The 13,464-nt window shown below is 43.9% G+C and overlaps 1 protein-coding gene across 2 annotated transcripts in view; it reads right to left on the bottom strand.

The window, feature by feature from the left end:
* NCALD (neurocalcin delta) overlaps positions 1 to 13,464 on the bottom strand; it is a 312,032-nt gene that overhangs the window by 287,170 nt on the left and 11,398 nt on the right. Inside the window, exon 1 of one of the 2 annotated variants that reach the window (XM_078686940.1) lies at positions 7,814 to 7,902. The exons of the other annotated variant lie outside the window; for it this stretch is intronic. The gene's annotated coding sequence lies outside the window, so the exon portion shown is untranslated. Of the gene's footprint in view, positions 1 to 7,813; positions 7,903 to 13,464 lie in introns of those variants that run through there. 2 annotated transcript variants of the gene reach the window in all.

The following is a 13,464-nucleotide window of genomic DNA, read 5'->3' as shown; positions in this document are numbered from 1 at the left end:
GGATTATGCTATTAGGCTTCGCAATTTATGGTACCGTCTTAAACTGTCACTTTCTGAGGAACACAAACTGGAAACATGCTAAAAGAGACCTGGGCACTCAAAACTGGCTTCCAAGTTCAACAAATGGACATGCCGTAAATACCTTAAACTACTTTACCTAATCCTTTCGACTTCAGGAGGCACCACTGAGACAGCACCCTAATGGGGCTGGAAAAGGTTTGATTGTCACTAATCACACAGCACCGATGGGGACAACAAGAGCCTTTGCTAGGATAGCGCCCTAGGTGTGGACGGAGAGAATTGTGGCACCCGGAACCCAAACATCCCGAACCTCCCCCAACTCTACTAAATCATCAATTACTTAGCTGTCTCATGCAGATGATGGTTTTGTTGATGGGTGTCAAAGGGTGAAGGGAAGGTAAGGAAGGGGGCTAAAGGGGTGTTAAAAACATCACCTGCCATATGACAATGAAGGACTAAAACCACTTTGAAATGGCAAAATAATCGGAATGAACATACAAGGCGGGAGCAAGATGAAAAGGGCCCACTTGTTGGCATAACCTTAAAGCACATAGCTCTATGCGCCATTCAGAATATTTGCGACCTGGGACTAAGCCCAGCACGCCTGGGGACAACACTCCTAACACCACATACCAAGAGTGTGGAGGGGCCTTTATGAGGGAGGCAGAGTTGCTGAGGTTTGTTCCTTTTTCTGAACTGTCATTCTGGTGCTACCGCAGCCGGCCTTCAGGTTGTTGGCCATAAAACTATGTTCACTCAGTCGTTTTTTTTCTCATTCTTCTCCTTGATCTGTCTGTCTTCAACATAAAAGTAATAAAACAGAAATGATCTCAAAAGTAACAAGGCTTTTGTTACTACCGTACTAACGGAACTAACAGAATTGGTCTTGCATGCACCATGACCATGCATGCCTGGCTCATTTCTCCATTATTATGTATGATGCTCCACTGTAACTAGGGTGATCTGGATTATATAAATATGTTTAGGTTTAAAGTAGGCCTGGGTATAGCTCGCAGAGTTCTGCGTGACAAAAAAAACTCTGCCAAGCTACGAAGAGTTCTCGTTGATTTTCACCACCTAGCGTTTGTCCCGAGCTGAAAAATCAAAGCAAACAGCACCATGCGCAGCCCAAGAGGGCATGGCTTCTTTTCTGCCGCCCAAGTAGTTTTTCTACTCGAGCTGCAGCTTTCTCAACGCGAACGGAAGGTTTTTCAACGTGAGTGGTCGCAACCGCCCGCGTTGAGAAATCCAAACGCCCACGTTGAGAAATCTTGCCAGGCGGTGGATTTTTCTCGCTCACACCCGCCAACTTGACGTTGGAGAGCGCAAGCAAGGAAAAATCTCACAAGGAGGCATATTTTCCTCACTCGTGCTCACCATCTTGAAGTTGGCAAGCGCGGAAAAAACTCTGCAGAAATATTCGGAACTACGCGTCCTTTAAGTGGTGCACTGAAAACTCCGCAAACGGAGTGGAGTTCACCACTCAGGTCTAGTTTAAAGCATCGAAAGTCCTTTTAGAATAAACAATGGCCTGTAGTGGAAACATCCCGATATCCCTAAGTAACACACACTAAGGATTTTGGGAGTGATTTCTTAGTTGTTGGGTAATTCATACAACATAATTATTTCATACCAGGGTTAAAGCTACACAGTTAGAGAAGGTTCACAGACATCATGCTCTTTGTAGAATGTTTAGGGATTTCATTTAGGTTGAACCTCATTCACTCTTCTAGACCTGCCACTGGCACATCATTGCATCACAGGGAATCAGCAACAGAGCAGCTCTGCAGTTTAGTCGCAGTTGACGAAACACAGCATTCTAAGCCGCTGCACCACTACATCACTGCACTCTATAATGCACCACTGCACTCTACTCTGTACCACTCTTCTCTATGCCTCTGCACTACTCTACACCATTATGCAACTATGCTCTTCTCTGTAACACTCTACGCCACTACACTGCATTAATCCGCTCTGCACCACTCTACTCTATGCCACTGCATTCTACAACACTACTCCACTGCACTCTACTCTATGTCACTGCACTTTATGCCGCTACATTCTACTATGCCCCACTCTACTCTAGGCCAGGGCACTTTAGGCCGCTGCACTCCACACCACTGTAATCTACTCTGCATCTCTGCACTCTACTCTGTGCCACAGAAATGTACACCACTCTGTGCCACTGTAATTTACATCACTCTGCTCTGTACCACTCTACGCCACTGTACTCAATTTATTTGTATTTATTTAAAACATTTATAAAGCGCTTGACTCACCCCAATGGGGTATCTCCGCACTGAGGACAAAAAGTGGTACAACACAATGGGGAAATGAAGTTAGAAAAGATGAGTCTTGAACTTTTTCCTGAAAGCCAAATAGTTGGTATTCAGGCGAAGATCCAAAGGCAGTAACGTGGGGGCAATGTAAGTGAAGGATTTACCGCCTAGTCTGGATTGCCTAATACGAGGAACAACAAGTAGGCCTTTTCCTTCCGAACGCAGTGTGCGAGATGGAATGTGTTTTATTAACTTTCCGGCCAAATAGATAGGAGCCATCTGGTTAAGGCTCTTAAACACAAGACAGCACACTTTAAAATGGATTCTCTTTTGAATAGGAAGCCAATGTAGTTTGAAGAGTAGGGGAAGAGATGGAGTTCGCCTGGGAGCATTAGTCACCAAACGGGCAGCCGTATTTTGCACCACCTGCAGACTTTGTAGATCAGAGTCTTTAGCCGAGATCAGCACCACTCTACTCCGCTGAACTCTGCCACGGCACTCTACTCTATGCCATTCTACAATGTGCCACTCTATGCCACACTACCCTTCTCCACTCTACCCCAAGAACCTCTACTTTATGCCACTCTACTCCATGTCATGCCACTCCACTCAACGCTAATCCACTCTTTGCCACTGCACTCTACTCTATGTGACTCCATTATACCCCACTCTACTCTACACCATGCCACTCCACATCATGCTATTTAATTCTAATCTACACACTACTGTACAACATGGCTAAAAGACACTGACATAGCCAATAGGCCTCGAGTAGGTTAAACCTATTGGGTTTGTCAACGCTTGTTTGTAGTGCAAAGGGCTATTTGAGATTGTACAATTCTTTCTGACCTTGTAAAGAGGAGAAAGGCACTCTGCTGCCTGACCATCCTCCCAAACAGCCAACCAAACAGTGTTCATCTGGTTCTATCTGTGGGTCAAAGGACTTCAGTGCCGGGGACATCTCTGCTGACCAAATGTTTACCTCTGCTGATTTTTGTAGATTGATCCACAATACAAGGCTCCCTTGCCTTAGACCACACGGTCATGCCAGCAAGAGTTCTCCAGCAATCAGGCATCCACCTATTAGTCTGACACCTGGCAGCAGGATTGGACTGGCATCAGACAGTATGCCCCACTGGGCTAGTGCCCTCACTGGCCACTACGCTTCATATACCACCAGCAAAGCGCATAGCAAGATAGCGGTAAAGTGACAAATGACAGACACATTGAGAAACCAGAATCCCTTGCATCACCTTAAAACATGCACAAACCTATAAACAGGAGCCAGGTCAATGTTCAGCAAACGGCAATGTATCGTTCTAGGGCGTTAAAGCTACAAACCTCCCCGCCTTGCACCAATCCCCCCAACTTGGGTCATTATACTCCCACATACGGAGTCAAGTGGCACCAAACCTACACTCCCCTTCAATGTATGCCAAGTAAGCTTTCACAGAGCCAAATAACCGACACGTGATGAGGCAATTATACAACGTACACAAAGGCACAACAGGAACCAGCATGCAAAAACAACAGCAGTTCTGACTAGCAGAAATGCAGGTATCGCTCTGAGCGGCATAAAACACTGGTCACCTCACAGGGAGGTCTGTGCTGGCTATCTTTTGTAACTCAGTTTATGTTTGCTAAAGCCATCGGCAGAGCAACCCCCCTCGACGTCATGTCAAGTCCACATATCTGAGAAAACAAAGGAACATAATTAACTCTATTCAATCAGGACATGTGCTGCTTGCTGCATGAAACAGGCTGTCAGCAGCAATTACATTCTGGGGCCAGCACTTAGCAGCCAAGCAGTGGAAGTACTTAAAAACTACCGCTGACCTCCGGGGGGAGGGGGGGTAGGGGTTGTGGAGGAAGTAAAATGTTTCCCACGACCACTCTCCAGGCGAGCAAGTCGTGGGTTTAAAGCCAGAGTGTCACAGAACACGCCGCTCCTCCATATTAAGGCAAACATCCAAGTAATTAACAGCTGCCTCGCTTAAAAAGACCAAGTCCGTCATTACAAATGTAGGGCTAAATTCTCGTTTGTACAGTGATTGGAATTACGAGTTGAAGGATATTTATAACACCTTGCAATTTTCCCTTATAGTGTCCAGCAGGTCAAACCTGTAGAAACTAATAGGGGTTTGGGGTAGGCGGGGTGTTGGGGGGAGGCAGTCCCATCAACAACAAAAACATGCGGAATGTGGCCTGTTAACTATTTTCCCATATTATGATATAACGCACTGCGTCATAGCCACAACATCTGAGGAAAGGAATGTGAACACCTACTTCCTGTATCACAGACAAACAGCGAACAAGAAGTGAAACTGCCTGATGACCTGTAAAAGAAGCGAATGTCAAGTTGATAACACGAGGCAAGATAGTAGCACGGCAAGAAAAGGCGATGTGTCAATGTTAATATTTTGCAAAGTTATCACAAACTCTGGAGCAAGCTCTGAATCTCAAAACCTAAACCTGTCTGCAAGCCAGCTACTAAGACACCTCTAAAAACGAACCGAGCAACAGTAAAAAAAATCCCACAATTGCTTTCACATTGGCTACGTGTATGTAGCATACCCACGGATATCGCACACATGAGAGGGACACCATTGGGGGGGGGGGGGGGGGGGGGGGGGATGTCTTATTTTTGCATTCCTTAAAAAGAACACACTGCCTTTACTTAAAGGTCGGACAGGGTCAATTTAGGTCATAGCCTACCAGACAGCACAGCTGTCTGGTTGCTAAAGACTTCATGGGGACATTCTGAAAGCTGACCACAGAATGCATTCCGTCCACTGCTAACCATTGGCTTTGTGGTTCGTAACTCATATTTGCTTCCTTTCCTTTTGCTGGCTTTTTTTTTATTTTAGGCTGCCCAGCATGTCTGTCACTCCCGTAGAGCATAGCCTGTTCACTGTATTTGTCCACGAGTGCTGGCTTTCTGTATACAATTTAGATCTGGTCACATTTGCTGTGGATTGAAAGGCAGAGGTCAAGAGTCAGGATCTGCCTTCTGAGAGAGCTTGGCGTTTACCTTTTTTTTCTGACTTTAAAGTGAAAGGCCTAATCTGAAAATCAGAGGCGGTGAATGGAAATGCTTTTTTCAAGCACACAACAAAAATTTAATATCTGTAAATGAACTGTGTAAATATTGCAAATTTAGGAGAGCACAAATGAAGCACATTTTGTTTTGCAATTCTGATGCGTGCTGGAAACATTTAAATATGATCTAAACAAATCAATACATTAGGTGATGTCATTTCTACACATTATCATTTGTGCGCTGTATTGATTTATCAGTAAAACTGTATTTCTGTGCATATATAAGGGTCATTTCAAGTGAAAATGTGCTGTCTTTCATGGAAGTACACTAACACACCATGCATTCTGCACACTATACGACTCCACAACACTATGCCACTGCACTCTACTACACCCCACTACAAAACACTCTACGCCACCCTACTCTACAACACGCTACTCCACTCCACTCTATGAAACTCCACAACATTCTATATCATGATCTGACACACCACACTGACATTTTGCTCCACTATGCGCTTTGCCACTCCACTCTAGTCAACTCTACGCTACGGTGATGGATCAAGCCCTGATTTTTGGACTGGGTAAGAGTGGTCTGCTTAATTCAGGCACTCTGTTCATCACCACCCCCTTTTCTGAATCAACTCTACGCTACGCCACTCTATGCCACTTTACTCTTCGCTACTCTATGCCACTTAACTCTACGCCTCCCTACTTCACGTCACTCTACTCTACGACCCTCCATTCTACAGCCCTCTACTTTATGACAGTACACCATTCCACTCTTCAATGACACTCCACAATTCTATCTTTTACCCCGGCTGAACAGCAGCCCTGCTGGTGTACAACATGGCTAAAAACACATTGGCAAAGCCAACAGTCCTAGCATTGGAGAGCCCTTTTGGCTTTGTCGATTCTTGTTTGTTGGGGGAGTTATTTTTTTTTAGTAGCCAAACCTGTCCGCACCAATTTGAAAGTTACACTCACTTAATGGAGCTTCCACCAAGGTTAAAATGGATTTGATCAGGAACTAACAGAGAGAACAGAACGCAAGCACTTCTGATGTTCCTCACACTTAACTTTTTTAATACCTACATATAACAACACCCTGGCAGGATACAGGAAAAATAGTAAAAGAAAAGGTGATGGGAGGAACACTTGCCAAAGTCTCAGCCATTGGCAATCGCTAGGCTGCATTCCAGACCATCAATTAGTTGCCTATTGTACAATTCCAGTGAGAGACCAGCCATATGCAAATCAGTTTTAGTCCCGATCCAATACAACAGTACAGTCCGAACTGCCTGGCAACATCCCCTGTGAACAGAAACTCAAGCAACCCCAGACAGGTTGCATGTGTTTCTGTTCGCTCACCGTTGAATTTTGGAAGAGAGATTAGTTGCTGCTGAGCTCTTCCAGTGTCCTAACAGAGAATTTTACAGAGGCAATCACGCTTCAAAGCTCACTGCTGCTAGCTTTCTCTTGGACTTTGGAAGTCATTTTGTACACAAACAACAATTACGGTGAAATAAATCACTTGGGGTCCTAATACAATTAAGGCATAGATTTAAAAATAAAGGAATACATTGAGAACATTTATGCAGGAGATCAAAAGTTGTTAAAAAAGCAACAACTGTTCCAACGAAACAAAATTACAAGAATGTGGAGTCCAAAATAAAATAGGAAAAGTGTATAAGAATGTCCAAATGTCCCCCAGAGGGACCACCAGGAACTTGCCAATTTCAGTAGTCAACTTTCAACTACACACTGTTTTTACAGGTTAAACTATGTTGGTATCAGTTACATTTTTACATTCACATTATAAAAGGTAATATAAAAAATAAAATCCTATCAGAATGCTTTAGTTATTGGTGTGGATAGAGATCTGGAGGGGGGTAAAGTTGATACACAAAGTTTAACCGTAGTGAAGTTGGGGGGTGGAGCTAAGTGGCACAACGTCACCAAGCAGGACCAATCAGCAAGCACATGAGGCTGGCCTTAACACAGCCGGTATTCCTTGTTGGACGATCCTTTATCAGGCTTAAAATAAGTTCTTTATTTTTAGGAATGTTCATCAAGACCAACTTCAAGGCAGAGCTCCTTGAAAGAATCAGACGGGTGTTGAGAAAAACCCCAGTGAATGCCAGATACCCAATACAAAAGCTGGAGTAGTACAAATTACCTTACCAATGCTGGTCAAACAGCACCCCTGCCGGAGCCATGGGAGCAGATGCTGGTGCTAAATGCTGCTGCATTAAAAACGCAGAAACTTCTACGGACTTTAGAGCAGTTCCACGGATAAAGATACAAGGCTACACAAAATTAGATTTCAGTTGAAAATGCTTGCAGGCTGTTTGTGGGACAGAGCGAGTAACATCTTCTGAAGGATCCTCTGGCTATCTTTCTACCCCCAGTCACATGTCACCAGCAAAATTAATATGAACTGTTTAACCCGCGAATCAAGCACAATATCATACCGTTTTTCAAAAGCTGTTCCACCATCCTCTGTTTTTCTGAAAGGACTTTTAAGGGGCACCCCATAGCTACAGCACGCCTGCACATCTTTCCTAATAGCAAACAAGGTAGCTGGCATTCTGTGAACCGATCAATAACTACTGTGCCTCAGGACATTCTCAGAATCCTAGCAACTTTGGCTTCCATAGAAATGCCAGTCTCCTGCAGGCTTGGTTCAGTTTGTGGTACAAAGGTAGGCTCACGTGTTAAGGAAATGCTTTCAGCAATTCCGGGATCCAATCCTATGTCGCAAAGGATCCTGGAGTCTGGGAGAGACCAAGCCTCTGAAAATGGGCAAACTGCCCAAGTACAAAAAGACTCTAAAATGTAACTTCTGTATTCAATGGTTACCTGTACCGCAGGCTTAAGGCCATGAATACAAATCCATCCGAAGCTTTGGCACCCGGCCTCTGGCAGGCAGGGTCAATTAAAGTAAGAGGGGGGTCTCGGTTCTCCTCAACCAAAGGTGTTAAACTCCGCAACCTCTTTTGGTGGGCTTCAATCAAATAAGGTTCCACGTCATTAGCATAATAAATATAATATTTGGGAATACTCAGATGAGGATTTAGCATTACAGGTTAAATTACTTATAGAACTCAGTGTGGTTTTTAAAGATGCAATGACTTCTTAAGCATTTTATATAAGTCTTATGTGAGACATGAACCAGCAGGAGTTGCCAGATGTCAGTAAGTTTAATTCACGCAGTCACGCAAGCTCTTGTCACCAGCAGACTAGACTAAAGCAACTCCATCTACGTAGGAATCACCGCCCAACTCATGACGAAACTCCAGACTATCCAGAACAGAGCAGCCACACACATCCTCAACCTCCCCAGACAGACACACATCGCCCCTCACCTCAGGAAACTCCATTGGTTACCTGTAGCAAAGAGATAGAAGTTCAAGCTGCTCACCCATGCTTTCAATGCACTACATAACGTAGGACAAAGACTGAGCAAACTACTCTTTATAACTCACCCACGCTTACAAGAAATCCAAAGAAAATCAGCAAAACATACTGCAAGCGTCAAAAACTATTTTAGCAATATTTGAGACTTGGAGACCTCGATACGGAAATATCAAAGTCCAACTTTAAGGGCGGACTAGAATCGCAAATGAGACAAGCATTGTTTGATTAAAGGAACCAGGCTCTCAATCAACACCCTGTCTCCAGGGAGCCGTACCTTTTTGAGACATTCTAAGACATTAGGGCCAGTAGTCGGTGGTTCCGCCCGCCAAGTTAGGAACTGACTGCCATGGAAGAGTTTGAAAGCATGCCTATTTGCAATGAGGCTTGTGCTGTGGCCCAGAGAAGGGCCACAGCACAAGCTCCAATGCAAAGAGGCATGTTCTCAAACATACCTGCACCCTGCGGCAGGCACTGGGGGGTAGAGGGGGGACTCCTATGGTGCCTGCCACACAATGCAGGGATGTTTAGGCGGGTACCACAGGTGCCCCCCCAGGGCCTATAGCTGAGAGCCTCGGGGGGCAGGGGCCCTGCTAGGTGCCCCAAAAAAGCCTTTCCGCCAGCTATTTCACGTCAGAAGAAACAACGTGAAATGGCTGGCGGAAAGATGGATAGTAATTCCCACAGTGGTGCCTGCGAAAGCACCGCCTCCATTATAGGGAATGCAATCGGACCGACCACCCGACTGGCTCCTTGAGCCGGTCGGAAGCTGCTGGTCGATCCTAGGGCCAATGCAGTCGGACCGACCGCATCCCAATGTGGCGGTCTGAGCGAGGTTAGAGATGTCGGTGGGACCGACACGATGGCATGTCTGTGTTGATCAAACCAACATCATAATTGCCCCCAATGTATCTACTCAGGGAAACTTTTAATTGCCCACCGTCAGAGCTTCGTTTTTCTAAAATATTTAAAAGCCAATTTTACAGCTAATTTTCCACGAACCTGACTGGTTGTTTTAAAGTATATTACAAGGATCTGACAAACCATGCAATACCAATAGGGCTATCATTGTTCATTTTGTCAAGAAACTGGTCTAATAATACATTCTACTTCTTGGGATTTGTTCTGTCTAGACATTACATTCTTTATTGCTTGTTATGTTATGTTAAGTCTTGCTTTATGCATCAGCTCCTGTAAGGTTTAAGCACAGAGCTCGACCATGCTACCAATGGTAAGCCATGGCTGATTGGGGAAACTTGACAAACCAATGCCCATTAATAGCTGTGTCCAGATCAGTGCTAAATTTGTAAATGAAATAGTGCCGGTGCTTAAAGCTTTGCTCTTAAACACACGGTTGGTCAACTAAAAGTGTGTGCACAGATTTCCAAGAATGTGTGTATTCCTAAATCCACCTAATTCATCTTAAATTTGCTAACAGACATCCCATTCACTGGTATCTCACTTCTGCAGGTTCCTGCTTTCTCACTTTGTGACTGTCTATGTATTTTTCTTCCTCTGTCTTTCCGCTTTAATTTTTCCTGCCTTGCTCTCGGTAAATGTCTAGTGCAGATAAATGAGTGCCAGCCCCCAAAAACAACTGCTGGAGCCCCCCCCCCACCGGAAATCACCGGCCCAAATTAGGCACAGGTCCAGATGAACTGGAAGTTTGGGTAGAGGGCAATCAGACTTTACTCATCCTCCTCAGTAACCAAAGAAGTGGATTCCTGACAGCACCCGTTTCAGAGTTGGCACTCAGTCTCAGATTTCAACTTTTATTACGTCTCTTCCGTGCTAGGGCTTCCTCTGAAATAGTCACCTGCAGAAATTTCTGCTTAGAATTAATAATAATTTCAGTCATGGTTTCTATAAAGAACTCCTTTCCGAATGGAGTTTAAAGTCGGCTTCAGTAAGACATTTTCTCCATCACAATTTGTTCCAGTAATCATTTCCTTAAGCCGCTTAGGAGGAGGTGGTCTCCGAAATTAGGCTTCTCCCAGAAACCATGCAAAACGACTCCCTCACAAAAGTATCTGCTCATCCTTCAAGTATAAAAGGAGTACCAACAGGTGGGGTAATGGCTTACTAAAAACCACAAGACTGTGGGAGACACTTCCAATAACACAGTTTGGTTTTATGTCACTAGGCCATCACACTAGACCACGCTGGTACGTGCAGAAGGCCTCTTTCTAATGTTGTATTCCCAGCTGCTTATCCAAGAGCTTGACCACGGTTGAATTAACACAAACACATTTTCCACATTTGATGTTTTTCTTTGACAAAACTAAGGAACTCTTTTTTTTGCCTTCCTACCCCATGCCATGTGCGAGCGACACCACCTGACTTGCAGCATCTTCTACAGTGTCCCTGTGGCACTCAAAGCTGTGAAATGGTTCATGTGCTGCGCACCTGTGAAAGGAACTCACTTCCAGTCAGAGGCACCAGCTGATCGGATGGCTTCGAGCCAAGAGAGAATAGTTGACGGCATGTTAAAATCCAGTGCTCTGGCTGCATTGTGGACACTAAAATATACGACATAAAGGGTGCCGAGCGGTCCACGTGTTTAGGTGGAACAAAAGCAGGTCTCTTTGGTAGAGTCTTTAAAATAACGTGCATTGTCTTTGCTCAGTTTACAGCAACACCCGAAACAGCGAACCCTTAAAACTTTTAGCTGGATTTTCAAAGGAGTTTTAGGAGCTAGCTTGTAGACATGGTCCCCCTATTATTTTTAAGGATGTGCTCATCTAATTTTCCCGTCTTGACTCCGCTTATTAGTGGAGTACTACCCCACAGAATAATCGCCAAAGGAATGTATCTGGGAGAGTGGAGACAGGAATAGGCCTTACCCAAATGGGTCAAGTTGCTCTTCCAGTCGAAGGGGGTCGCTAAATGTATTGCAGACCTGTCATGTACACAAATCAGACCCTTCATGAGACGTTTATGTGCTCTGCAACTCTGTGAATAGAATACAGGAGATGAAAATAGGGATTTGGGGCAGAGGTAAAACAGTTAAACACTAAATTTATGCACATCCTTTTCCTCATTTTGCCATGGTTTGTTAAGTAACCCCAAGGGAAGCCATGATGCTAGTCAATGAAAACTAGTTAACAATAAAACAGAATCATTTTCATATCACGCATGAAAGTATATTCGCTCTATGAAATTCTCGGTGGTGAAGTAGATCTCCACCTGAACGTGTTCCAAAACACCAAAAAACAAGCATGGCAACATAAATGTGTGTTACTTACGTTACCAATAATTTATTTTGAACAAAATATATACAAAGGATAGTGGTAACCCTTAATGTGCAGGTATGGCTTTCATGGTAGCGAAGAGAACTAAACATAATTTCCCCACAGCAGCTTAGTTACAAAAACGATGCTTTTGTTTACGCTGCAGAAAAGAGCTACAAGGCTTCCAGGTCCCAATTAAGACTCCGCAGCATAGATCTAGAGCTTAGGCCAAGCAGCAATGGTTGCCTGTAATAGGGTGCATTCCAAATGCCTTCTCCTGAAGGCCTCCATCTAACCTTTTAAAACAGAAATCCTATATGCATTGTGATTTTGAATCATTCTCTTTGTCTATCATTATTGCCTCAGTGTTTCATTGTAGTGTTATTTTAAACAAAAAAAAGGATAATAAAAACAAGTAAAAAAAAAACTCCAATAGTGAACAACAGGTCCAAATACAAATGCATGAAGTGAAATGCACTTTTAGAGAAAACAGTAAGACCAACATTGATTCATCTGGATCTAAACATTGGTACCACTCTCACGGAAGGAAGCTGGAAAACGTTTTGCAGGCGCTCAAGTAATCTGGACTCAGGACACATGCAATAACAAAAATTGGGCTGAGATTGTTGCTCAGTGAACACATAACCCCTCGCCATCTGATGCAAAAAGTGAACGGGTCTTCGTGTACCTCGGCCAAGTCTAAAGAAGTTATCCAATGCAATTTTAAAAAGAATACCCATCGTCAATGTCTTCAAAGTGGCTTGGACTGTACTCAATGTATGTTTTTCTTTTCTACAAGGTGCTGTGCATCACTCTAGAGCAGTACATGCACATCAGACCCCATCACGGAGGCACTAAACCTTCAGACCAGGGAGGACCTTCGTAATCCCTCAACTGGACACACGACAGTGATGAGTGAACAATGGTGGAGAATTGGCGGGTTAACTGAAGTTGCTTTGTGGAACATATGGGGCATAGGGAGAAAACTGCTCTAAAAGGTTTCTCGACTACAAATCACACCTGAAACCTAGGACAAAGTAACACATGAGAAAATTAACTCCTACTACCATCCATTTAATACAGTACAAACCCATAATGGATTCCAAGTCTTTGAAAGAAAAACCTTAATAAGTGTGGTTAATGAAGTCATTTTAACAAGTAGGAAATGCTGCCTGCATTTTTGTACCTCAGAATTTTTTAGAGAAGGTGCAGAAGATGAAGGACCCATTGCAAGAGACATTACTGTAGTTAAGGGAAGGCCATCAGGAGGGCCACCCCTTGCTTCACAAAACAAATCCACAACATCCAAAACAAGCAAGGAACATATTCAGTCTATCAGTAGCTTGCTAATCCACACAGATAAAAAAAACACACAAATACGGCTAGGAACATAAGGAATTCTTTTCTAAAATGTCCCAAATCTCCATGACCAACAGCTCAAGTTCACTTCACTACTCTCTTATCAGTCTATCTCTTAT

Source organism: Lissotriton helveticus, chromosome 4_1 (assembly GCF_964261635.1).
Source record: "Lissotriton helveticus chromosome 4_1, aLisHel1.1, whole genome shotgun sequence".
NCBI classification, from domain to species: domain Eukaryota; kingdom Metazoa; phylum Chordata; class Amphibia; order Caudata; family Salamandridae; genus Lissotriton; species Lissotriton helveticus.
The sequence above is the reverse complement of the archived record's forward strand: the minus strand, read 5'-3'. Positions and strand labels throughout refer to the sequence as shown.